This window comes from Sciurus vulgaris (genome assembly GCF_902686455.1).
Source record: "Sciurus vulgaris genome assembly, chromosome: 10".
In the NCBI taxonomy this organism is placed as follows: Eukaryota; Metazoa; Chordata; class Mammalia; order Rodentia; family Sciuridae; genus Sciurus; species Sciurus vulgaris.
This window is the reverse complement of record NC_136470.1, coordinates 138,912,073-138,937,317: the sequence shown is the minus strand read 5'-3', so window position 1 is coordinate 138,937,317 and position 25,245 is coordinate 138,912,073. Positions and strand designations below refer to the sequence as shown.

Here is a 25,245-nt window from a genome sequence, read left to right as displayed (position 1 = left end):
GGCTGAGGCAGGAGGATCACAAGTTCAAAGTCAGCCATAGCACCTTAGTGAGGCCCTAAGCAACTTACTGAAACCCTGTCTCTAAATAAAATATAAAAGAGCTGGGGATGTGGCCCCTGAGTTTCAATCCCACATACCCAAAAGAAAAGGAAACTAACTGGTTAGCAGTAGCATTTTGGAATTTGTCTGTGAAACTTATTTATATGCACGTAATTGGTATGTTTGCAAAGTTGATGAACACACACAAGGAAATTTAGGTCAAAGAAAGGGTAAAAAGAATAAATAATTTTTAAAATATCACAACCCTTTTTTTTATTTTTTGAAGCCTTCCATGTAACATTTTCCTTTTAAATGAGATCAATTTCATATGTAACAATTGATTCTGTTCCATAATTGTTAGCCCTGTGAAACAAGTGAAATACTAAGAAGAATTCATAACAATATAATTTTCTTGGATTTATTTAATGTTTTGTCATGAGGACAATGGATATAAACTAATTTTAAAATACTAAATTTAGTTCCATCTAATATATAGTGTTCTACTTCAACACCAGATCAGAAGTAACAGAGTCACTGCCAATCAATAGTAAGATTTGTAATTTTACTGGATATTTGGGAACAAAATTCTCAAACCACAATAAATACTGGCCTCTAGGTACAGAGAAGACTGCATCTAGCAATGCTCTGGATGGTTCTCAACCTGGCTGCCCATGAAGATCACTTGGAGACTTTCCTAAAGATGTTGATCACAAAGCCCAGCACATGCCAATCAGATCAGAATCTCTTGGCATGGGGGGACTGAGTATCTGCTGTTTGCTGGATTAAGGAGCAGGGGTCCTGCTGTGCAGGTAGAATTAACACCATCAACGTATATTATCTTATACTTCCTCATAAAATCTCTGTGAAGTTAGTGGAGACAATTAATGGCCCCTCTATGAGGAGTGAATGAAACAAGACTCAAGGAAGTGAAGAACTTGTCTGAGGTCACAAAGTCAAGGGAACACAGAGCCACAGCTTGAAACCAGGTCCCTGGGTCCCAGAGCAGTGCTCCCTCCCCGCCATGTCACTGTGTGACATCCCCCTCCACGTCCTGAATGGGCCACTAACTGGCTGATCACTGCTGAGCCTTTAAAACAGTCTTACCTCCAATTTTCTGATCTCTAAAAAATAAGAAATCAGGTTTACATGTTCCAAAGGCCTTTCCACCAAATACTAGGAGTATGTAATATACCAGATCTAACTTTTAGGAACTTACAAAACATGGGGATACCCAAAGGACTTAAAATGAGCATCCTACAATGACACAGCCACATCAATGTTTATAGCAGCTCAACTCACAATAGCTAAACTATGGAACCAACTTAGGTGCCTTTCAACAGATGAAGGGATAAAGAAAATGTGGTATATTATATGGTGGAATATTACTCAGCTTTAAAGAAGAATGAAATCCTGGCATTTGCTGGTAAATGGATGCAGTTGGAGAATATCATGCTAAGTGAAATAAGTAAAATCCCCAAAACCAAAGGCTGAATGTTTTCTCTGATATGCGGATACCAATTCACAATAGGGCAATGAGCACTAGGGAAGAATAGAATTACTTTATATTAGGTAGAGGGGAGTGAAGGGAAGGGAAGAGGTATGGGTAGGAAGGACAGTAGAGTGAAACAGACATTAGTACCTCATGGACATATGACTGCATGACCGACGTGATCCTGCAACATGTGCAATCAGAAAATTAGAGATTATACTCCACTTATGTATGCTCTATCAAAATGCATAAATGCATTCTACTGTCATGCACAACTAATTAGAACAAATAAATAAAAATTAATTTAAAAAAAAAAAAAAAGGTGCTAGGGATGCAGCTCCTAAGAGTCCCCGAGTTTAATACCCAGTACCAAAAAAAAGGAACTAAAGGGGAGGGGCACGGGGGCTCCACGGGAGACAGGCCTTGAGCCTGGCCTCCAAGGAGCATGGCAGGGACCCTTCAGTGGCCAGGTCTCTGCCACTGTTTCTCTTAACAGATGTGTCGATGGCGACTGCAATGGGTTTAAGGGAATCAGGAACTCTGTTCGCCACACTTAAAAACACAGAACCTGAAACTAAATAAGCAATATCAAGTACTACACATGTAATACCCCAGTAACTGGAAAGCCACCTCTTATCCCAAAGTTCTCAGCTGTTTCCTGGGTGACACTGGAAGGGACCACTTACTCAGGCCCCTCAGCAAGTTCAGCTTTCCTTAAGGTCAGTAAAAATATTTTCTCTTAGTTCTACAAGAATTGTTCTATCAAAGCCATAGAAGTATTTCCAATGAGCTTGTTAAAAAAACAAAAATAAAACGTCTGCCATTCAGCACGCTGACTTCAACAACTAGCTTACTGGTTGAGTGGCAGCTGGATCAGGATGAGCTGCTGCAGCTGTTGGTGCACACGGCCCTGAGGAGACAGCTGAGTGAGGCTCCCACACATACCCAGCTTCTCTCAAAGCAGCAGCAGGGTCCCAATCCTGGCTCCATTTGAGACAGACTCCGAGGCGACATCTCCAGAGACCGCCACCGCCTGAGAATCGCGCTTCACACCATCCCCCAGGCGATCTGGTGCCCATGCACATCTGGAAACCACAGCTGTAGGCACCAACACTGCTGGCCTTCCCTGGTCAGCCTGTGGCCAGTAGGAGCCAATCCCAGGTCCCCAGGCCCAACACTGGGCACTAATGGGGGCCACTTGAATGAGAGAAGCCAGGGCCAACAGCTCAGGTGCACATTCGGACATCAGCACAGTCCTTGCCGTTACTGCTAAGCTGTGAAGCCCCAGTTTCAGCAAGGTTAGGAGAGGTGGGCCCCAGCACATGAATAATCACCATCCAGTTCTCCCGGTCTCCTGAGGCTGCTCCATGCCACACCGCAGGTCTGCTCTGGCTTGCACAGAGCTGCCGTCTAGAGCAGGGTGCTGGCTCAGAGTGAGCCCTGATTACCAACCACCCTGCATCCGACTTCACCCACACCCCACAGCAGCTCTCTGGAAAGTGAGACAGCTCTATAGCACCTGCCACAGAGGGGGCCACACTGCCCATCCTAACCACAGACCAAGCGCAAGCCGAGGTCATCACTGTCTGACTCATTTCTTAAAGCCCCTGCACCTTTCCAGCTGCCTCCTGTGCTGAGCTGTATTCTAAAAGGGTGCTTATCCTGTACTCCCACAAATTCACCTACCCCCGGTGGTTCCCAGTTAGTAACTCCAGCCCTTAGTCCCCTCACTGACTGCTGGTTTGTGGAGCTGATCCCTTTGTGCCAAAAACAGTGACAAAAAAATAAAGGGGCGCTTCACTGATTCTGTGCAAACTGACCTAATTTCATGCACGGACGTCCTGATTCTGTGTGTCATTAAAGCTCTCCACCCAAGGGTCAAACACCAAAAAATGGAAGATGTCACATCTTCCCTAGAAAACAATCCAGGCCCGTGTTTGTCGCTGGGTTCAATGTCCCCTGGGGGCTGAAGGTGGCAGAGGCTGAAGGTGGCGGAGGCTGCCTGCTGTGCTGAGGCCTGATGCCTTCCAGACCTGTGGACTGGAGTCAGCTGCTGGCATCAGCTCCTGGGTCAGGTGCTCACGTTCAAAACAGACCCTCTGCCTGCTCTGCGGGGGGAGCAACGTGCCCCCCGCCAGGCTGGCTTTTCAGAAACCATTTGTCCTCATCCAGACCTTTCTCCTGGTGTCCTAAGCTTCCTTTAAAAAAAAACACAGGACCCATAAACATCACTGAACGCCCGCGTACACGTCACCGCCTGGGTGGCCTTTTGAGTGGGCTGTGTTCCCAAATCAGTAACCATAGGTCTTACAGTCATTTTTAAAAAAACAGCAGAGAATCTAAAAATGGGAGAAAGGAAAAAAACACTGAAAACTTCTTCCATGCAAAGCATGCATACGTAATCAGGCAGATGTGCGCCAAATTCTCCACTTAGCCAATCACAGAGGAAATGAAGGGCCAGCACACAAGATTTCTGGAGTCTCTGGATTCAGAAGTAATTACACACACCAAAGCATGTGCGTGCATGTGGACACCCACCTGCTTCCCCAGCCACATGCCTGAGCACCTAGCAAGGACACGCAGGGCTGGACATGTCCAAGGTCACCCTGTCATTGGAGGGGTCTCTCAAGGAAAGTATGGAAGGATGAGAGGACGGGCAAGGGAAGGGGACATGTCATGGAGGACAGGAGGAGGTTAGGGAGGAGTCCAGAGAGGGACAGGAAAGACTTGGGGTGGGGGGCAGGAAAGACTTGGGGTGGGGGGTACATGGGCAGCCACCTCGAAAGCTCAGGAGGTCAGGCACAGATCACCAGGAGAGAGACTCACAAGACAGAACCGGCCAGTGGAACACTGGGCACACGTTTCAGCCACTGGAGTGTACACTGTGTACATACTTGAACACACACAAGCAAGTCTGTTCTAGAACCTTCCAGAGCAAAGATTCCTACTATCCTCTAATGCAGGTGAGGAAGAGGTGCTAGTGGAAGAGGATGGTGAGTTGACAGGGAAGCAGCTCAGCAGTCCATAAACAAAATTCCAGACAAGCAACGAGTATTTGCAAACTGCCTAACGAAAGATTAACATACATGACATGAAGGGTTCCTGCAAGTCAACAAGAAAAAGAACTAAACGACCCAAACCCAGGCAAAAGGACATGCAGCCGACCACACAAGTGACCAAGAAAAGTACAGAAGAAAACGCTGAGCTTCACTTATGGCCAAAGACACGAATCAGAGAAAAATAATACTTTGTCTGCTATAAAAAAAAGTTCAATGTTAAAAAAAAGCCACTGTTTGGCTGGAATAAGGCCCAGAGGTGGAGCCCTGGCTGGCGCGTGCAAGGCCCTGGGCTGAGCCCAGCACCACTTGGAGAAAGTCATTGTGGGTGAAGTTGGGGCGCTCGTAATAAAACAGAGCTGGGTGACATTATGTGAATCCATCTGGCAACATGTACCTAAATCTAAAACAAAACTCATTTTGACCTTGCAAACACAACACCCAGGGACTCATCCTGCAGAGCTACTGACAAAACGAAGCAAAATCATACATAGAGAAAAGTATGGACAAACAGATACATGGCTGTTGACTGCCACCTTGTCTATAGATGTTTAACCAGAAACTGTAAAGAGTCTAGATGTCCATAAGTCTCAATTAAATAAACTATGACTTAGTCATAGGATAAGGTATTATGATGTCATCAAAAGGAATACCATACCCAGCTGCTCAGGAGGCTGAGGCAGGCAGGTCGCGAGTTCAAATCCAGCCTCAGCCAAAGTGAGGCCCTAAGCAACTCAGGGAGACCCTGTCTCTAAATAAAATACAAAATAGGGCTGGGGATGATACTCAGTGGTCGAGTGCCCCTGAGTTCAATCCCTAGTATTAAAAAAAAAAAAAGGAATGCCATAAATCTAAATTTGTCCCCCCAAAAAGAAAAAAGATCTATGTTTTTAAGCAAACAAAACAAGTTTGAAAACAACACAGCACGATTCTACTTGAGTTGCTCAATGTGCAGACAAATACATGCTACACAATGATGGGGTTCAGGACTCAGTGCCCCAAAACACAGTGGTAGGCATGTGAGGGATCAGCAGAGGCAAGGGGGCCTTTCTGAGCTCTTCTGCCTTCTCCAGCCAGCAGGCCCAGGTGAATTACCAGAGCCTCCTCCGCAAGACTTTATTCCAGAGGTACCTTCCCTGTCCCCAGAGGAAGGGAACGCCCCTATCCTCGAAGACACAGAGACCTCAAGAAGACCCTGAACAGGCTTGCTAAGCTCTCCCTGTCCATCAGCCTCAGGTCACGCCCTCTGTCCATCACATCAGCTCGAGGGTCCCTGAGCAGAGGCAGGCTCCTCTCCGGGCTTTCGATTCTGAAGGTCCTTGTCACAAAAAGCTTCCACTAAATCAGTCGGTGTGTATCTGTCCCGCTGAACTGCCCCAGACATGTGGGTCTCAGCCATGAATCTGCGATAAGTGAGGAATCTTCTGCTTTTCCTTTCTGCAGCCCAGGGGCTCACGCTTGCTAGCCACACACTCCACCACTGAGCTACACCGCAGACCTTCTTTCTCTTTTAATTTCTTTTTTTGTTTAATTTATTTCTGAAGCTCTCATAAAACTTCTAGGGAGTGCCAATGGTCACCTGGCATACTCACACCAGGTTGTCGGTGTAGCCAGCAGAGTCTGGCCATCAGCAGGCCAGGCCAGAGAGGTGCATTGGGGTGGTTCTCCCTGCTGCTGGTACTGATAGCTTCTTGCTTCAGTTTGTCTACGATGATCTGGCCCTCCAAGTCGCAGATCTTGATGCTGGGGCCTGTGGCAGCACAGAGCCCGCAGCGGTTGGGACTGAAGCACAGGGTATTGATGAGGTCCCCACCATCGAGTGTACGAAGGTGCTCGCCTTCATTGAGATCCCATAGCATGGCCATCCTTGCCTCCAGAAGCACGGAGGGATCCATCTGGAGAGACAGTCAGGGTGTTCAGATAGCCGGTGTGGCCAATGTGGTTGGTCTTCAGTTTGCAATTAGCCAAATTCCACACATTGCCTAGCTTATCCCAGCCACAGGAGACAATAATAGGGTTGCTGCTATTGGGCGAGGTGCAGACACAAGACACCCACTCTGTGACTCTCATCCTGGACAGCGTACTTGCATACACCCAGAGTATTCCACAACTTCATGGTTTTATCTCAGGATCCAGAGACAATATGCCGGTTGTCAGAAGGAAAGGCAACACTCAGCACTTGCTTAGTATGGCCTACAAATCGTCTTGTGGTGGTACCCACTGTCAGATCCCAGAGATGCAGGGTTTCATCCCAGGAGCCTGAAAGGGCAAACCGGCCATCTGAAGAGATGACCACATTACTAACAAAGTGGGAGTGACCCTGCAGAGTACGCTGCGGGATGCCAAAGTTGGTCTCATCTCTGGTCAGCTTCCACATAATGATGGTCTTATCTCAAGAGGCAGACAGTATCATGTCCGGGAACTGCGGAGTGGTAGCGATCTGGGTTACCCAGCCGTTGTGGCCCTTGAGGAGCCACAGAGGGTCATCTGTTCAGTCATAGCAGCAGCAGGTGCAGATGTTGCCACAGCGACGAGGATGGCACCAGATAGCTCAGAGAGACAACACCACGGCCTTTTTCTTTATTTTATTTTGAGACAGTGTATCACTAGATTATCCAGGCTGGCCTCGAACCTGTGATCCTCTTGCCTCAGCCTCCCAAGTAGTCATGATTATAGGTGTGTGTCACTACACCTGGTAGGAAAGCAGTATTTTTCTTTCCTATAATAGGCTTGGAAATTTTCCAGAATTTTCTAATAGCAATGGTACTGAATGAAGAAGAAATGAGGGTACTTTAACTCCCACCTTAAAACTTAAATGTAATCAAGGAATTTTCTTATCTTTGTCATAAGCAAATGTTGCTTTGACAGTTTTAGTTGAACGTATACAGTATAAGGGAGATGTTATGTTCACTTAAGAAATGCACATAATTTGCAAGAGCAACCAAAAGAAAATATTTCCACTTCTCTATAACTTCACCAGTTTCAAACATGACAAAGTGGGGGGAAAAAAAAGGCTCCAAAGAACTGGATCCAGGTCCTGGGAGCACAGGTCAGTGACACGGCCACGCGGTCTGCCCAGTTCTCTCTGAGCCAGTCCCTTCGTGTGTTAAAAGGGAGGATTATGAAGATTAAATGAGGTGGCATGTAAAAAGCATCCTGGTCGATGCTCCACACACATTGCACGCTCAACAGACACAGGTGTCTCTGCTTTTCTCTGAAGGACATCAGAGCCCAGACCACACCGGAGCCCAAGTGTTGACCCAACCTGGGGCACTGAGGAACTCTGGGCAGGACTGTAAAGCTGCTCCCGAAAGCTGAAGGAGCTTGAGTTCCTCCTCACCTGAGCAAGGTGTCCTGCCCGGGGCATGGACTTCACCCGCAGGCAGGAGACTCCAGATGTCAGTCCACCCCATTCTGCCTTCAGTTCTGCAGGGCACAGGACTGATGGGTGACAGCGCCGGGGGGTCCAGGATGTTAGACCTGACATCAAGCCTGAAGCTGCTCTTCCGGCCCGTGTGTCTCACTCAGGAGGAGCTCCGGAGGCCCGAGCTGCTGAAGCCCAGCCAAGAGGTCGCCAGCGCTGCCTCTCTGTCCTTCACACGGTCTTGACTCCTCACCAAGTCCCAGCCCATGCACCCCACCTCCCCTCCAATGTGTCACCCCCTCGGAGCCAAGGGGTTATTTCTCAAAGGTCAACTGGGCTTTCCACACTGTCCAGCGGCACCCACTGGAAATGGAATTAACCAACTCCTCGCAGGGGGCTGCAGGTCTCCAGCCTGGCCTTCCCCCCTCGGTCTCACTGGGCACGAGGCTCCACAAGCACGCTCTGCACTGGCTGTCCCCTCCCTTGGCAGAGTTCCTCCTGGGAGGTGGAAGGTCCTGCTCCTCTTGATATTCAGGTGTAAGAAGGGATTTCAAGGGCAGGTCCTGGCCATCCAGTCTGAAAGGACCATGAGCTGCCCGTGTGACAGCTGCTCTGTCAGGACAGAAATGTCTTCCTCTCCCACAACTCCTGGCCTGGACCTGTGCCTGGCCATGGAGGGACTCTGCCGTTTCTGCTCACCAGGTCAATGAACTTGTGGCACCCAGTGAACAGGTCTGAAGGAGACCTAGTCAGTGACCCTTGAAGAGAATTCAGAGTATTTTATGAATAAACGTTGGGGTGGGGACTGATCTATCTCAGGAACAGTGAATTTCAGCATTTAAACTAAGATTTGACAAAGGAGCAATAAAAATGGTATAAGACAGCAACTACTGGCTTAAAAGGTAACCAAGGCATCTCTTCTGCTAACAGGAAAGAATGCCATTCGAGAATGTTTTGTTAGCCAATCAGAATGCAGAGAGGTCCCAGATGTTTGGGAAACTCATCCAAACTGTCTTCCCGAATCGAAGTCCCGGCCCAGGGGAAATCTCCTGCAGCAGGTGAAGCTGTTGGTGAGCTCCCTCGTTCCACCAGGAGGAGTCAGCATGAAGACCCTCCAGCCTTCCAGTGACTCATCCCCGCCTCTGACATCACCTGGCTACACTTCCTTTCTCCTGAGTCCAGCACTGCAGTGAATCACACGAAGGTGAGGCCCAACACTGCTTCTGCACTATTTGCATATATCATGGGAAGAAAATGAAGGCCAGAGGCTTTACCCCAAAATCCAGCAACTGTTCTCTCTGGATTACAGGTTACAGATGAATCATAATCTTCTTTATTCACTTCATACCTTGCCATTCTTTTTTTCTCCAAAAAACAAGCAATATGTCTTAAATTTAAAAAAAAAAAGTTGTTTTACTTTATAAACCTACTGTTATGGTTTGGATATGAGTTGTCCCCTGAAAGTTCCTGTTGACGCAGGAATATTCAGAGGTGAAATGATCAGATTATGAGAGCTGTAACCTAATTGGTCCATGCTAGTTTAAATGGACTGACTGGGTGGTAACTGTAGGCAGCTGATACCTCTGAAACCAAGAACCCCAGAAACTTCCTCTCCTCGAAGTTGTTCTCGTCAAATGTTTTGGTCATAGCGAAGCTAAAACAGAAATTTGTACCAAGAGTGGGGTAATTGCTATGACAATTGTGACCACATGGTTCAGAAGACTTTGGAGCTGACTTGCAATGGGAATTTTGGAAAGTTTAGAGATGCACTCTGGAAAAGCTTTACAGTGTTATAAGCAGAGCTGCATGGATGATTCTGGTAGGAGCTGTGAAGATCCCAATGCCAGTAAGAATGCGAATCACACCCGTGAGATTTCATTGGGAATCGAAGACTTTGTTGGGACTAGGACTAGAGAACGCTAATGTAATATTCTGGCAAAGAACATAGCTACATGTTGCCCATGTCCTGATACTTTGTATAAGAGAGAATTTTAAAGTGATGGACTAGTTAATCTCGCTGAGGAAATTCCAAGGCAACACAACATTTGGTCTGTGGTGTGGAGATTGTGGGCAGCTTTTAGTCAGGTTTACTGTGAGAAATTGGAGCAGAAAACAAAATTAAAAGATTTTTAAAACTTGCAGTTTGGCCATAAAAGTGCATGAAAACCTAGGGCCAAGGATGTCCTGTTGAAGAGATTATAGTCCCTAAAGAGATATCAAGTACTTTGCACTGAGACAATAGGAAAAAATGTCTTCAGGAGATCTCGGGAATTTGCAAGACCAAACCCACTGCAGTCTCCAGGATACAGAAGAGAAAATTCTTTTGAGAACACATCATGAGAGCGAGAGCAGCTGCTCACACGGGGGGCTTAGGAAGGTATTTCACCATGCTGAGCTGAGCAGGAACTCGGAGGCCATGACAATCTTGATTGTAGGGGACCCAGAAACTGCACAAGCAGGCAGCAGACCTCGTTGTCATCCATATGATGCTGATTCTGCAGGAATGCAGGATGCTGGAGTTAAGGGGTCCTGGAAGCTTCCGTAAAAGTTTCAAAGGAGAGTCTGGGAGACCAGATGAAGTGTAGCAGGGTTGGAGTTCCTGATGGAAGCCCAAGAGGGTGGTGCATGAAACTCTGAAGGTGAAGCTGAAGTTGGAATTAAGACCCCAGGAATTAAGAGATGCCAATAATGGGGACTGACTACAAAAAAAAAACTATTGGTTGCAATGAAAACCAGGCCCATGAACACTGCAACCAGCAAGGCCAAAGAGGCAGGGCTACTCAAGTCCTTCACAGCCATGTGTCCTAGATGCTATACATGGAATTAAGACATCTGTTTGCCCAACTGAGTTTTGGTCTTGTTTTGGTCCCATCCCTTCTTTCTGTATCCTTATTCTTCCCTTTTGGAATGGGAATGTTTGCTCTGTGCCACTATATATTAGGTTTTCTAATTTGCTTTTGATTTTTAGAGGGGCTCCCTGCAAAAAGTTTGCCTTGAGTCTCAGATTAGACTTTGGATTTGAACTTTGGGTAATGCTGAAACTAAGACTAGGGCACCCTTAGAAATGGACTAAAAGCATTTTGCATTGTGAGATGGATATGATGGGAGGCAGGGACAGAATGTTACCATTTGGATGTGAGATATCCCCCCAAAACTCCTGTTTGGTGCAGGACTATTCAAAGATATAATGATTAACTCATGACAGGTGTAACCTAATCAGCCCATGATACTTTGGGGTAACTGTAAGCAGGTGTAAGGTGGCTGGACAGGGTGGGTCACTGGGGTGTGCCCTGGAATGATTGTTCTTCCTGAAGCCCCTACTTATTCCTCTCTCTCTGTGTGCTTTCTGACCCCACTGTGAGCTGAGCTGCTTTTGTGCTCCACTGTTCCCTTCCCCCACGATATGCTGCCTCACCATGGGCCCAGAGCAATGGAGTCAACCATCTATGGACTGAGACTTCTCAAGTTATGAGCCCCAAATACACATTTCCCCATCTAAGTTGTTCTTGTCAGGTATTTTGGTTGCAGCAATGCAAAAGTTGACCAGAAACAAATACTAATATGTTATTTGTCTATGTGGCATAAGAACTAAAAAGGAGACCTGACATTCTAGTTTTTTAAAGACAAAAACTAGAATGCTTTAATATGATTAAGCAAGTTTTTAGAATTTAAAATATTTTTTATCACTCCCTATAAAAACCACTTATAAAAAAATTTTCAAAAATTTTAAAGAAAAATTTTGTCTTATTCCTAAAATTTATTTATCTAGTCCTGAAATTCTGAACCAAATTTATTTTTTAAATCGAACTGGTCCATACCACCCACATCACCTTTGCCTGACTTAGAGTCACAGAATGCATAATATAGAAAGCAATTCTTTGAATTTGGATAAGTCAACTAGGAGGAGATGCTCAACAAACAACAAATTATACACCTTAAAAGTGGGCTGGTAGCCTTGCATACTAGAGATGGTTTCAGCCTCCCACCCCTATAATTCTAGAATCACTGCCAAGTTCAAGATATGCTGTTTCAACACAAGCCTTCAGTTGAGGCAGCAGAAGTCAAAGCCCAGGCGATGCATGGGCCTTGCCTAGACTCCTGCTCTCCCTGCCCCAAGCTACATTAGGTACAGGAACGAACACAGAACACTGTCCCAGAAGTCTAGTCACGGGACAGGGATGCCCCAGTCTGCAGCTGTTTTGAATTTCTGCACCTGATTCAGCTCTCCAGTTTCTGGTGAGTGCTGTAATCAAAGATCTTTTCCTCACCAAACAAGGGGAATTGAAACATCAGGGTTGATCTCCATGTGTCAGTAGGCTTTCTGTCCCTGTGACAAAATACTGGAGAAAAAGAACTTAAAGGAGGAAAGGTTTATTTGGGGCTCATGTTTTCAGAGGTTTCAATCCATGGTCATTTGGGGCCTGTGGGGAGAGAGTGTCATGAAGGGCGTGCATGGGGGAGCAGAGCTGTCACCTCATGGAGGCCAGGCAGCAGGACAAAGGATCTCCAGAGCCCTCTTCCAACTAGCCCCCCGACAGTTTCCACCACCTCCAAGCAGCACCATTCCAGATACAAGCCATTACACCCCACAGTCCAGGTCTGAAAGTTCAGAGCAATAAGTAGGTCCACATCTCGAAGCCTCAGGGACCACCTGCTCTGTGTGAAGTGGTGTTATGCTAACACTGGGGAAACTTCTGGTGCATAATGCAGCAGCAGCTGCAGGCATCCAGGAAACTATTGCCTCTGCTGGCCACTTTCGAGCCCATCCTGGGTGATCGGAACCAGAGGGGCTCACCTTGGAGACATCAATGTGATCAACAAGGATGGTTTAACCAAAACCACACTTCTGACAGCGTCCTTCCTCCAGGTCTTGGAAGTCGGGGAGCCGAGGCTTTGAGCTACGCCACCAGCCATTTGACTCACCCAGGGCGGTTTCAACTGCTGTCACAGCGGCCATCAGCTCTGACAGAGGCAGACATGGCTTGATAGGGCCATCCCAGCCATGGATAATTACTGTATCTGAAAAGAACTGTTCCCAAGGGCTGCAGCCGCCCAAAACTACAAGTGGAAAACCCACACATCCAGCCCACAGATCCTCTGGCACAAAGGACCCTTCTCCAACTCACCTGGGCACACACTGCCCCTAGATCCCTCTCCCAGCAAAGTGTCCTGTCTCCTGTATGTCAACTGCTATGCTTTAATCCAGAATTTAGAATTACTCATGGAAATCAAATCAAGTATCTGTTACCTTCTAAAACTATCAGCATATCCATGAGGAAATCGGCTGTAAAGCAGTTTATCTTTGGGGATTAAGTATTTCCCAGTCCAAATGCAGTTTTTAAAAATACAATTTTCTGCTTCTTATTCTATATTTTGGAATTACTGGGCCTGAATCAATTCAGTTGTGTCTCTATAAAGTCATGTGCATGTAGGCCCTTTAAAATGATCATAAAAGATTTTTAAGAACTTGAACATCTTGAAAAAAAGAAATTCCTGATATTTTGATGCTTGTCTCTGTATGGGAATCTTCTTCTTTTCTGCTGGTATAGTCTTTGTGTTTTGTCTTGTTTGGGGTTTCATTTTGATTCAGTTTTTTGGTACTGGGGATCCAGGGCCACGAGCATGCTAAGCACATACTCTACCACCACACTACATATGCAACCAGGCGAGGTTTTGATCAGTTACATTCCGATTTAGGGAAATCTTCTATTAGCAAACTAGAGGATGGGGTGCAATAGGTCTATAGTAGTAATACCAAGAATGGGCGAGGCAATCACATTAAGGAAGTAATCCCCATTTGAATTTTTGGTATTAATAAAAAGCTCATTTTCAAATTGCCAGATGCCCACATTGACCTCTATGCTCTTATTCCACTTAAGACAACACACATGCTTTTCCTAGAAAAGCAAAAACACTTTTATGCTACCCATGAGGCCAATGGTCCCCATGAAACACTCCTTCCCCTCCCTGAGTGTTAGAACTGTTAACTTCTCCTCTTTTGCTCAGGATTCCACTATTCACACCAAAGAGGGAGGGGCAGGAACCACACGTGTTAAACGTCTGAATTCTATTTGGCTTTGTGCACTGCCTTACACACATCAATGAGACCAGGGATTAAACTCAGGGGCACTTGACCACTGAGCTGCATCCCCAGCCCTATTTTGTATTCTATTTAGAGACAGGGTCTCACTGTGTTTCTCAGCGCCTCACTGTTGCTGAGGCTGGCTTTGAACTCTTGATCCTTCTGTCTCAGCCTCACGAGCTGCTGGGATTACAGGCGTGCTCCACCATGCTTGGCTCACTGCTACTTTTTCTCTCTCAGCACTCATTACCTAGCACTTTACATATATAGAGATATGCACATATAAAATACTATCATATATTATCTTCATAAATATATATATATACACACACACACACAGCAAATGCACACACGCTCTTATTTATTTTTACTATGTCCTTCTTTCCACTGGAATGCAAATCCCATGAGGGTAAGACTCCTTAGCCACTGTTATTGCTATATCCCCCATACCTACCAATATCTAGCAGGAAATAAACACTCAATAAAAAGATGATGAATAAATCAAAGGATAGATCATAGCCATGACTCCACCATAATTTTTTTAACTTAAGTTAAATACACACTGAGGGGCTCATAGGCTGAAATCCGTGTTGTCTCCAAATTCCTCTGAGTTATCCTGACAGTATCGACAACTAAGCCAAATGCAGGGTCCCTACTGCTTACCTCCCTGGGTGGCAGGAAAACTTGCTTTTCCATATCAAGTTAACTCACTTTAAAATAATTTCATATGTCCTTACAAAAACAGTTATACTAATTTCTGGAAATCAAAACAACTCAGAACAGAATGCTTATGAGGGGCTGAACAGTAAATCCAAGAGTCAGCCAGGGCCCCTCGGCACCGGAGGTATGTTGGGTACACCAGGCCCTGAGTGGAGGTGCCATGGGCTCGGTTGCCCCAACTCCCTGACCACAGAACTAGGAATGAGAATAGCCAAGGCATGGCTGGGAAGACGCTGACCCCAATCCCAAGGCCAAGGCCAAGGGCAGCACCACTCCCTGCCTGGGTACAGGGTTTGAACGCTGAGCCAGGGGCTGCAGGTCCCCAGGACCATAAAGGGAGAGGGGCTGGTTGCTGAACTGGGCAGAGAGGTGACTCTAGGCTCCAAAGCAGGTGGAGAAAACTGCTGCCTGGGTGAGCAAGGCCAGGAGCATGCAGAGGCTGACCAGCCCCTCCTCCAAAGCAAACTTCGTGCCAGAAAGAAAGGGGGACCGGAAGCAGGTGGGAGAGGCCCTGCCTCTGTGAGGTGCTTCCTGAATCGCGGCTCCTCCACTGCTCTGCGTACTTGTGCGTGCAGTTGAAAGGTTCTGTGGGAAAGGTAGCTCCGGGCGACAGCCGGGGCCACGGCACTGGATCTTGAGCAAGTTACTGGACCTCTCTGAACTTCCTTCCCAGGTGTGAGGCTAACACCTGCTTGGTGGGCTTGTGGTGGCAGAAAGGTGGAAGGCACTCAAACACCCACCAACTGACAGGGGCATTAAAATACGGGGTACCCATAAAATGGGAAGCTATCCAGCATACAAAGAAGGTAGTGCACACACGGGCCTCGCAGGGGCAGATAGAACACCGGCCGCGTGACAGCGCAGGACGAAGGCCTGGTCCCGCAGGATCGCACTTACAGGAAACGTCCAGATGGGACCCCACCGAGGCACTAAGCAGGCGAGTGGCCCGAGCCGGAAGGGAGGCTGAGGAGTGGGCCGGCGCAGGGCTCCCGGGCCGCTTGCGGAGGCGCTAGTGCGCCACGTGGCTGCGCTCAGAGCCCGGAGCTGCCGGCTCCGCTCCGAGGGCTGGAAAAGCGCTGCTTTGTTGCGCTCGGTTCACCAGAGAAGAGAGTGGGCAGCTAACAGGCAGGCGGAAAAGGAAAGGAAGAGAAGAAAGGAGAGAAGGAGGGAAGGAGGCAAGAGGCGGAGAGGAGGGAGGGGAGGGAGGCAAGCCAGGAGGTGAGCGTGGGCATAGGGGCGGGCTCTTGAAATGCCCTTTATTTGTGTGTTTTAGACCCTCAGCCCCCCTGGAGACGCCGCCAGCAGGACTGGACCGCGCCCTCCCGCCCCGCTCCCCACCTGGCCTTGCACCCCAGTCCCGGTGCCCAGGGACGCCTTTTTGTACCAGGTGCAGCACTCCTCAAGCCCTGCAGGGCCATCTTCTCCCTCCTAGCACTTCAGCAAACCCCAAGGCTGGAACAGCATGCTCTGCTCGGGAGGAAAAGCAGGACGTGCTGTCCCCCCGTCGGGCTTCCTGCGCCTCCTGGAGTCCAACCCTCAGCCTGTCCAGAGGATCCAGGGTGCGCGGGGCTCTCGCCTCCAACGCGCAAGAGGCTCGGGCAGAGGTGGCAGCTCGGTGCCCAGTACGGCCTGGCGCGCGAGGCCGGGTTCAGTCCTCAGTACCAGAAGACTGGCTCCGACTTGATGGTCCCCCACAGCCCAGCGTTAGAACTGCCCAGTCTCAGAACAAAGGCAGCCTTTACAAGGACCGCGCTGCTTCCCTGCGCTGCTTCCCTCGCTGCAGCAGGAGCCCTGGGGAGCGGGTGCGCTCTCGCAGGCTCTCCAGCTCAATCCAGGGGCCCCACCCGACGGAAGCCAAGGGTTAGGGGAGCGCCTAGGTGAACATGGATCATTCACTGTCCAGCCAGTTACTGAGTTCCCTTAAAAACTGGGCTCATCATTAAAACATCACATACACTGATGATTTAGCTATGAATGAGAGAAAGATGAAGTTCAATCGCTTAAACAACGTTGTTTATCCCCTAAGGCGAGAAGTTTGGAAGGCAGTAAGATGGGAGTTTCTGTAGCAGTTCAATGCGTGTAAAAGCCCAAGTCGTCACCCTTTCTTCCGGGGGTGGGGGTCCCCAACTGCTGGCCACCAGAGGCTCAGCAGCTCTAAGCCCCAGGTCCAGGGATCCCTACACTGCATCTCCTTCAAGAGGAAAGAAAACATTGTCATAGACCCCAATTTCCCTCAGATCTCAGAATTGTGTCACTCCTTCCCCATCTACAGCAATCCTTCTGCTGAAACCTGGATAATCATTCTGATCAAGATTCCCCCACAAGACTTCCTGGGAACAGGATGAAGATGCGACCAAAGTCTGTTATTATCAAGAAAAAACACGAGTGTACAAGTTAAACCAAGAGACCATCTGAAGGAGTTTTTTAACTGGGAACTTCTAGGTATGATTTAACTTTTTCAGGTCCAACTAAACAATCCCATTTGGTGTGTCCGAGTGCAGTCCCAGGACCAGGGCCAGGCTGCAAACTGGTTGCAACAGGTCCAAGAAAAGACAAGGAAGCAAAGACGAATGGAGAATTCAGATGCTTTCATAACCACCGGTGAGATAATTCTACACCAACTGATGTAATAAAACTTTGGAACTTTTTTTTTATGTTTTGGTCTTTTCTTTTTAGTGATTGGTTTCTATTGTAGCCAACAAAATTATCCATCCATGATGCACTAGAAATTGAACACAACTACAAAGCAGTCATTCACAAAACAGACGGCCTGAGGCAATCTGGCTAAGTTTCGTTTAAATGGTATACACGAGCAACTTCAAGTTCAGTGATGTCCCACACTCCAGCCCTATGAACATCTAAGACTTTCAGAGGTGAAGTCGGTGGTGCACACCTGTGTCCCCAGGTAGTCAGGAGGCTGCGGCATGAGAACAGCAAGTTCAAGGCCAGCCTGGGCAACTTAATGAGACCCTCAGCAATTTAATGAGGCCCTGTCTTCAAAATATGAAAATAAAAATGAGCCAGGGATATAGCTCAGTGGTACAGCCCCTGAGTTTAATCCCTAGTATTGAAAAAACAGCTACAGGTATGGTTTGAAAAATCATAAAATACACCCAAATGGGAAAATTGTATTAAAAAGTAAAACTGACTAGACTAATGGACATGCCTTCATTCCCCCGAAGGACAGCCAGTCCCAGGAGAGGAGGGACTCCATCAACTTTGGCCAGTCCCCAGACACAACATCAAGCAAAGGCATAACCTGAGGAAGCCACATGTGAATTCAGATAGAGCAGCAGCACCGTAAAAACAGGTTTGGTCCTGTGCTAATACAAGATGCAAACAATCCTCAGCAGGAGCAAAACGTCACTGTCAATAAGGAGTGGCTTCAATATTCCGATTCTTTCCTTCCAACAGGAAAATATCACCTACCAACAGCACTTCCACTCGTGGGCAGTGGAAGATGTGTTTGGAAGCAGTCTCACCTCTTACTGCCTCTGTTTCAGACTGCAGATCATATTGATGAATGTCTGCACTTCTGCATAGGGAAGGACAGGTAGACCTCTGGTTAATCCGGAGGATGGCTGGATGATGCTGCCGCAGTGAACATGTATCAATAGCACATTTTCAAAACTACAGGAAAAGAACCTCCAACTTACTTCCATGTGTTTTCAGTGGAAAAGTCACCTTTTAAATCACCCACTGCAGACACAACACTGTCTCAAGATCTATTCAAATCGGACTTTTGAAAGGGACTTTTCTGGAATGATTAGCATGCCCTCTTCTCATGAAAGGCCCCCCGACATCTCCAAGAGCACTTCTCAGGGCAGCCAGAGGGCACGGGCCTCCACAGCTGAGCACTGACAGGCCCCAGCTGAAGCCTGACCCTGGAGACGGGAGGGCTCCGGCGCCGCCCCCCAGGGCATGTTGGCGGGAATGCTTTCTTCTCGGTTACTTCGCTCTGTTACCATGGCTCAGCTCCCGAGTGCTTTTTTTCTTTTTAAGGACTCAATTTTAAAAACACAAGTTCAGGCACTCACCCTCCATCACCGCAACAGAACGTGGTTTCAAATATTGAACAAGTAGGCACCTAAAGGTCTCTGGGTGTCCTGCCTTCCACTCACATCAAACCCAAGAAAGGCTCTAGGGATTTAACCCCGGGACAGTTCCCACCTCTGAACCTTAAAAACACAGTGCTGGGTACTTTCAACCATGCACACATCCCCATCCAGTACCAGTCCTCCCACCAGCCAAATAAAAGCTATCAGAAGAGAGGGGCCAGGCTCAGATGTTGCTACACACGCTTTGCACATGCAGAATAGCCGGCTTTGCGAACAGCGCTCCTGCTTTCTCCTGAAGCAGCCAGCTGTGGCTTCGTGTTGGATTTGGGCAATGGGGTTTCTCATTTTTCTCTCTGCATCCGAATGTTGACTTGTGAAGACTTGAACTTTGAGCAACCTCCAACTCTAGAAATTGCTTGGGCAAGCTGCCGTGTTCGTGACCTTGGAGTCTCCAAACTTCCAGGCTACATGAAGACTACGTCCTGTTATTTAATTAGCATCGAGTTCACATGTCACGCAACACCGCTGTTGGAGGAGTGCTAGTTCTCCGATGGGCCTGTTTTCCTCCTTAGTAACTACTAACTAGAAAGAGCAAAGCTTCTGAATAAATCGGAGGCATCTGCACAGGCAAATGATGAAAGGGTCTGATTCCTGCCCTAACACTGGAGCAGACTGAGGGGAACGTCCATAATAAAGGATCACAGTCCTGGACCAGCACCTACGTGCATCTTAAATAGGTAAACACCACGTCCCCCGAAAGCAAATTAGACCGCAAGCTACATATAATTACATCCCATACATCTCTATTTACATCATTGTTAAAGTCTAAACAATCAGTAATATTAAACAGATGAATGAATGAATAAAATCCACAGGATACACCATGTGGTTGGAAGGTCAGTTCTTGCTGCATTTTGCTTCCCAAAGTAAACCACGTGGATAGCAATCACTGTCTTCATATGGAAGACACGGGCCCCTGTCCACTGGAAGACACCTGAGATCACAGTGCCTGGGCAGGGGAGGCAGGAGTGGCCAGGACAGGGTGTGAGGTGCAGGGAGAACCGTCAAGGTTGAAGAGCTGAGCATTCCCTGAGTGCTGTCCACCCAGCATGGAGAAGGCACGGAGGTGGTGGAACCTTTACATGACAGGTGGCTGGGCCTCTGAGAGTGCTGTCCACAAAAGGGACTTGCAGGACAGTAGGTTGTTCATGAGAAAGACAGGCCCTGCCCTCTCCCCCACTTCCCGTCTCATGTGAGATCTCATCCACAACACACTCTGACACTGTGATACCAACCTACCATGAGGCCCTCACCAGAGGCCAAATGGATGGGGCTGCCCACCTTGTACTTTCAGCTGCTAAAATGACGAGCTAAACAAACCTTTTTTCTTAATAATCACTCAGCTTCAGCTATTTTGTTACAGCAACAGAAAGTGGAAAAAGGCACTGTGCTTTTATCCAGGAACACTTTGGATGCTCCCAACCTGCAAAATGGCAGCTGCTGTCGTAGCCCCTACCACCCATGTGGCCTCCACATGGCCCATCAGGTTCACTTTGCCCAGAACCTGTGAGAAACTAGTCTCTCTCTGCTGGCCACTTGCAGGAAAGACATCTAAGTAAGGGAGCTGTGGGTGGCCACCTCCAAGCATGCCAAGCAGAGAAGGGTGGACTGCAGAGAAGGACCACAGAGCAAATGACAGGGAGAGTCGTAGACATCATCGTCTGGCAGCAAGGACAGCCTGTGCTGTGAAGTCTGATCACCCTCGAGTCCCTTGAGACGACTCAGTATCTAAGATGTCTGAGTAATAAAATGGCAGGATGGAATAAAAAGTTAAAATGGGGGAGAGGGAGAGAGAGAGGTTTTAATAACAGTCTGGACCTCCTCAGAGCCACAGAAGGGTCAGCAGTCCCTGATTAGGTAATGGTCTTCACAAATAACACCCTGGCTGAAAGCAGAGCAGAGTGAGATGGAATCAGGAGTTTTTGTGGTAATTCAGCAGCCTGGGGTCCCAGGGAAGGGTCTGCTGCTAATGCACAACCTGCCCACTGGCATGATCTCAGCTGATGGCCACTGCTCACCCAAAGGGCACGCTTTCCGTAACATCTCTAAACGTTACACGAGAGTTCACTCTCTCGCCCCAGCATCAGTGAGCTATTACATTTCAGTCCCAGATCTCCGTGATCATGTAATTAGGTCATTAGGACTCGGATGAAGTCACCAACGAGTTGCCATCATTAGCAGTACCCGTATGAGAAGGCCCTGCCTCCGCAGCTCAGCAGCCGGGCTCCAGGTCTGCTCTCAGCACCTGGCTGGCAGGTGCTCTGCTAACTCCACAAAGTCTTTCTCAACCCTTTACAGTATGGGCTCTCTACACTTCGAAATAGAACAGAGCATGAAGTGCACTAAGGACAGGTAGAGAGCAAGGTGCTGTTGAGGGCTGGCGCGCCCCAGGGACACATGTCTCAAACCCACTTTCAACCTTGGTTAATTAAAAATCTGGGCAATTCAAATATTTCTTATAACCTGCTTCTATGGATGTTTTTCCTTCAACACCAGTTGCAATTGTCACACTGTCTTGTATTTCTCTATGACAAACCCAAATCTCCCCTAATGGGTGATCTTACTTTGTGTCAAAATTTGGGGGTGGAGAAGGTCCTTGTCACAACTCAAGTTGAGGGCGCTTGGATCCTGCCAAGTGAAACCTGTAGTAAGGACAAGGATCCTAACTGCTTTTCTGGCAGAGAATTTATTACACACAAAGCCAGAAATTAATATTGTTGAATCTGTCAAAAACCTTAATAAAAACATGAATTTTCTCACCAGCTGCTGAAGGCTGGTGTCCTAAGAAATGGGTCAAGGGTGACTGTCCCAGGCCCAGCAGTGCCGGTGCTGACATGGTGACACAGAACTTGAATTCATCAGCTCTGACGGACCCGCAGCTCCTGCTGGCAGCGCGTGGCAAACCCCTAGGAGGCCTGCCTCGCAGCAGGAGGCACCAGGGCACAGATGAGGCCGCCAGTCCCAAGATGGCACAGCCAGAGTCCTGGAAGGTTCTAGCATCCACGCTCTGAGTACTTCCCAAGGCCCAGCCTCACTTGAGGTTAAAAATCCCTGCAGTCTCTGGTACCACTAAAGACAAAAGAAAGCACTGGGGACAGGTGGGGACTCTGCCGCATGCCCCACCACGGCCTTGTGGAGAGAGGCCCAGGGCCACACATGGTGGTTAATGTTGGGGGGGGGACACCCCGCACCTGGCCATGCACTGCCTGTGGAGCTCTGTGAGGGGCCAGCTAGCTGACTGAGGGAAGCCAGTGTCCCTCCCCGATGTGGAAGTCCACCATCCAGTCCTCTCAAGGCCAGGAAGGAGCAGGAGGCTAAACCACCCGGCTGCTGGGACTGAGACTCTGGTCCTCCCCAGCCTCAGCCTAGGACTTACACCAGCAGCCCACCCGCTTCTCAGGATGTCCAGCTTGGACTGAAATTTACAGCGCTGGCCTTTTGGTCCCCAGGCTACAGAGGGAAGAGTCTGGGTCTCCTCAGCCTCCATTATCACATGAGCCAGCTCCTTGTAATCAATCTCATTTCACACAGAAAGGTTCATTACAGTGCTGGGGCGTGGCTCAGCGGTAGAGCGCTCACCCAGCACGTACGAGGGACTGAGTTCGATTCTCAGCACCACCTGTAAATAAATTAATTAAAAAAAAAAAAAGTCCATCGACAACTTAAAAAAAATATATAGATATAGATATATATAAAAGAACGGTTCCTTATAAAGAATTGGTTGTACATCCCCCATTGGCTCTGCTGCTGTGGAGGACCCTGACTAATTCACCATTTTCTACAAAGAGACAAAAGTACAAATAAACACGCCCTCAAGCCTCCTATGCCAAATGACCTTCAACAGCAGAGTCCTGTGGCACCCAGAGATGCTGGCTTTCCCAATGAGGGGTCACAGGAACCCCCACCGAAAGCCAGGATGAACTACCAGTTCACAGAGGGGCAGAGGACAGACCACAGCATTCTGTGTGAGACACACCCAGACCCTAAGGGACTCTTGAGTACTTAGCACCCTCAAATCTCACAGCAGACATCAGGCCAAAGTACCAGCAAAGCCATCAGCCAGCTATCATCAGCTGTTTGGGTTTCCCCTATTGATGTTGTTGGCTTCCTTTACGAGAAATTTAAGAAAACCGAATGGGAATGTAGATCTACCAGATCCGGTTTCCACGGTGTGCATCGAGGGACTGGGGAGACCCATTCGCCCAGTTGCAGCTACCTGACCTGACTCGAGTTCACCGAGTCTCATTTCATGAGAATATGGTCTTAGGATCACTGATCTAAAGCCCTTTTTATCCCTGGGATTAAGCTAACAGGTTCCTCTAAATAAATTCTGCCTTCCATGCTAATTTTGGAGAATTCTGCCTTTTCACTCATGTCTCCCAGACATCAAATTTGTTTGTGGGCTTTTTAGTTAAGTAGGGAATTAGAAATAAATGTAGAAGACCAAAGATTTCTTTCTCTGCTTCAAGGAGATAAGGCCTTAGGAAGCAGAAACTGCCATGGTAACTGGCTAACTCAGACAGCAAATACCAAACAGGATACACACATACTCTCTCGCCAAACTTCAGACAGCGGCAGGCACTTGGCTATAACTCGGAACTTCATCCACAGAATTTCAATTTCTATGGTCATTAGAGGAAAATTAATTCTCCTGGGAAAACAGTCCTCAAGCTAGGGGATCCTAGAAATCATTTCATAGGACAAAATATTTGTTTCATTTTTATTTTATTGTATGTTTTCTTAAAAATAATAGACAAGTGATCAGAAACTCACATTTTCCAGTTCTGTGTGTTACTAATAACAAAGGTAGGTTTAGTAATCCATGTTCTTCATGAGAAGTAAAAGAACGCAAGGTGCTGTTTACCTGTGACAGGCGCTCTTCCTTGCTTACCCAAGTTCCATTTCGCTTATTCCTTACAAGCGCAGAGACCATATGCCTAGCTTGAAAACTTTCCCAGCATCCTTTGCACATAATTATGTGACCAAATTCTGGTCAATGTAAAGTAATACAAGTACATATTGCAAAGCGCACTCTTGTGTCCACGCCCTTTCCTGTTATCTAAATGCAGATTTGATGGCTGGAAGTGAAAGAATGGACATTTTTTTAAGCTGTCTATTTTATCTCAACTCCCTAAGGTTTCCCTCCCAGTAATGGGAACAAAGCCCTTAAAGCTGTTCTCTGTTCCCAAACAGAGAGTAAAAGAGTAAATTGAGCCTGATAGCCAGATAGTGCTCAAACAGTAGGATTACCAGAAACTATTGACCAGAATCTACAGCCTGTTGTAAAACATTGTGAAACATGTTGTCAGCAAACCCAGACCCCTTTCAAATTTCCTGGCAGCTTTGTTCCCCCTTTTCCCCCTTTCATGTGTGACCCCTCCCGATGTGTGGTTTCTGCCTTTATAAACCTACAAGATTTTCTGCTAGGGACTCGACTCCTGGAGTTGGGTCCCAGCGCGCTGGAATAAACACCTCTTGCGGTTTGCATCAAGTGACGCCTCCTGCGGTTGATTGGGGTTGCCATCCATCCATGGGACAGAGTTGGGGTTTCCTTTTTGGGGGGCCTTACATTTGGGGGCTCGCCCGGGATAAGATGGCCCCCCCTCATCCGCGGAGTCGACCTTGGAGGTAAGAAGGGGTACCCCGAAGTTGTCTGTCTTTGTCTTGTGTTTTGTTAGTTGGTCTGGTTCTGTGAACGCGCTTTCGGTTTCGGTGGCAGCCGTTCGGTGACTCGTGAGAGTGGCCGAACAGTGGCCGGCAGACGTGCCTGGGGGGCCACAGGTTGCAGCCCTGGGGGACGCCCTAAGGGTGGAAGGAGAGCCAGGGACGCCTGGTAGTCTCCGTCGGTAAGGGCGCTGATGGGGTTCAATTGGTGGATCAGAGATTGGTGCCCGTCTGTATCTGGTTCTGTTGTGTGTTTGTGGTGGACAAGGTGGAGGAAGGGTTGGAACAACTGGGGGGTTCTCGGACCGGGCTACTCTCGGGTGGACCCCAAAGGTTCCTTCTCTGGATTCCCCCTCCCGACAGCCCTGAAGGGTAACTTAGCAAAGTAGCTTCAGTCTCAAAAGTAATGAAAAATAAGGTCTCATAATTTTAACATCCAACCTGTCCGGATGAGATGGCTAAAATGCCTTAGACACAGAGTTTCTGTTAAAACCTGTTAGATCCTTCCAGATCTCAGTCCAGGCTTACATTGAAATATAAATAAAAGAAGCCTAAAGGCTCAGTAGGAGACCAGTCTCAAACCCAGGGAAAGAAAAGGTAAAAAGAGTCTTTAAAACTCCAGCAAAGTAAATGCTATATTTTTAATTATATGTTTTTTTGAGCTCATGATTTTTTGATCAGTTCTATTTTTTATTCAACTAGAGTTTTTGAAC

At 47.7% G+C, this 25,245-nt stretch overlaps 1 protein-coding gene and 1 pseudogene across 2 annotated transcripts in view; both read right to left on the bottom strand.

The window, feature by feature from the left end:
- The window catches only part of PLCH1 (phospholipase C eta 1), a 169,490-nt gene that overhangs the window by 89,327 nt on the left and 54,918 nt on the right, over positions 1-25,245 (bottom strand). The window lies entirely within an intron of this gene.
- Positions 6,128-7,098, bottom strand: LOC306670999 (small ribosomal subunit protein RACK1-like; annotated as a pseudogene). The gene has a single exon. The product of its transcript is annotated as a small ribosomal subunit protein RACK1-like (transcript).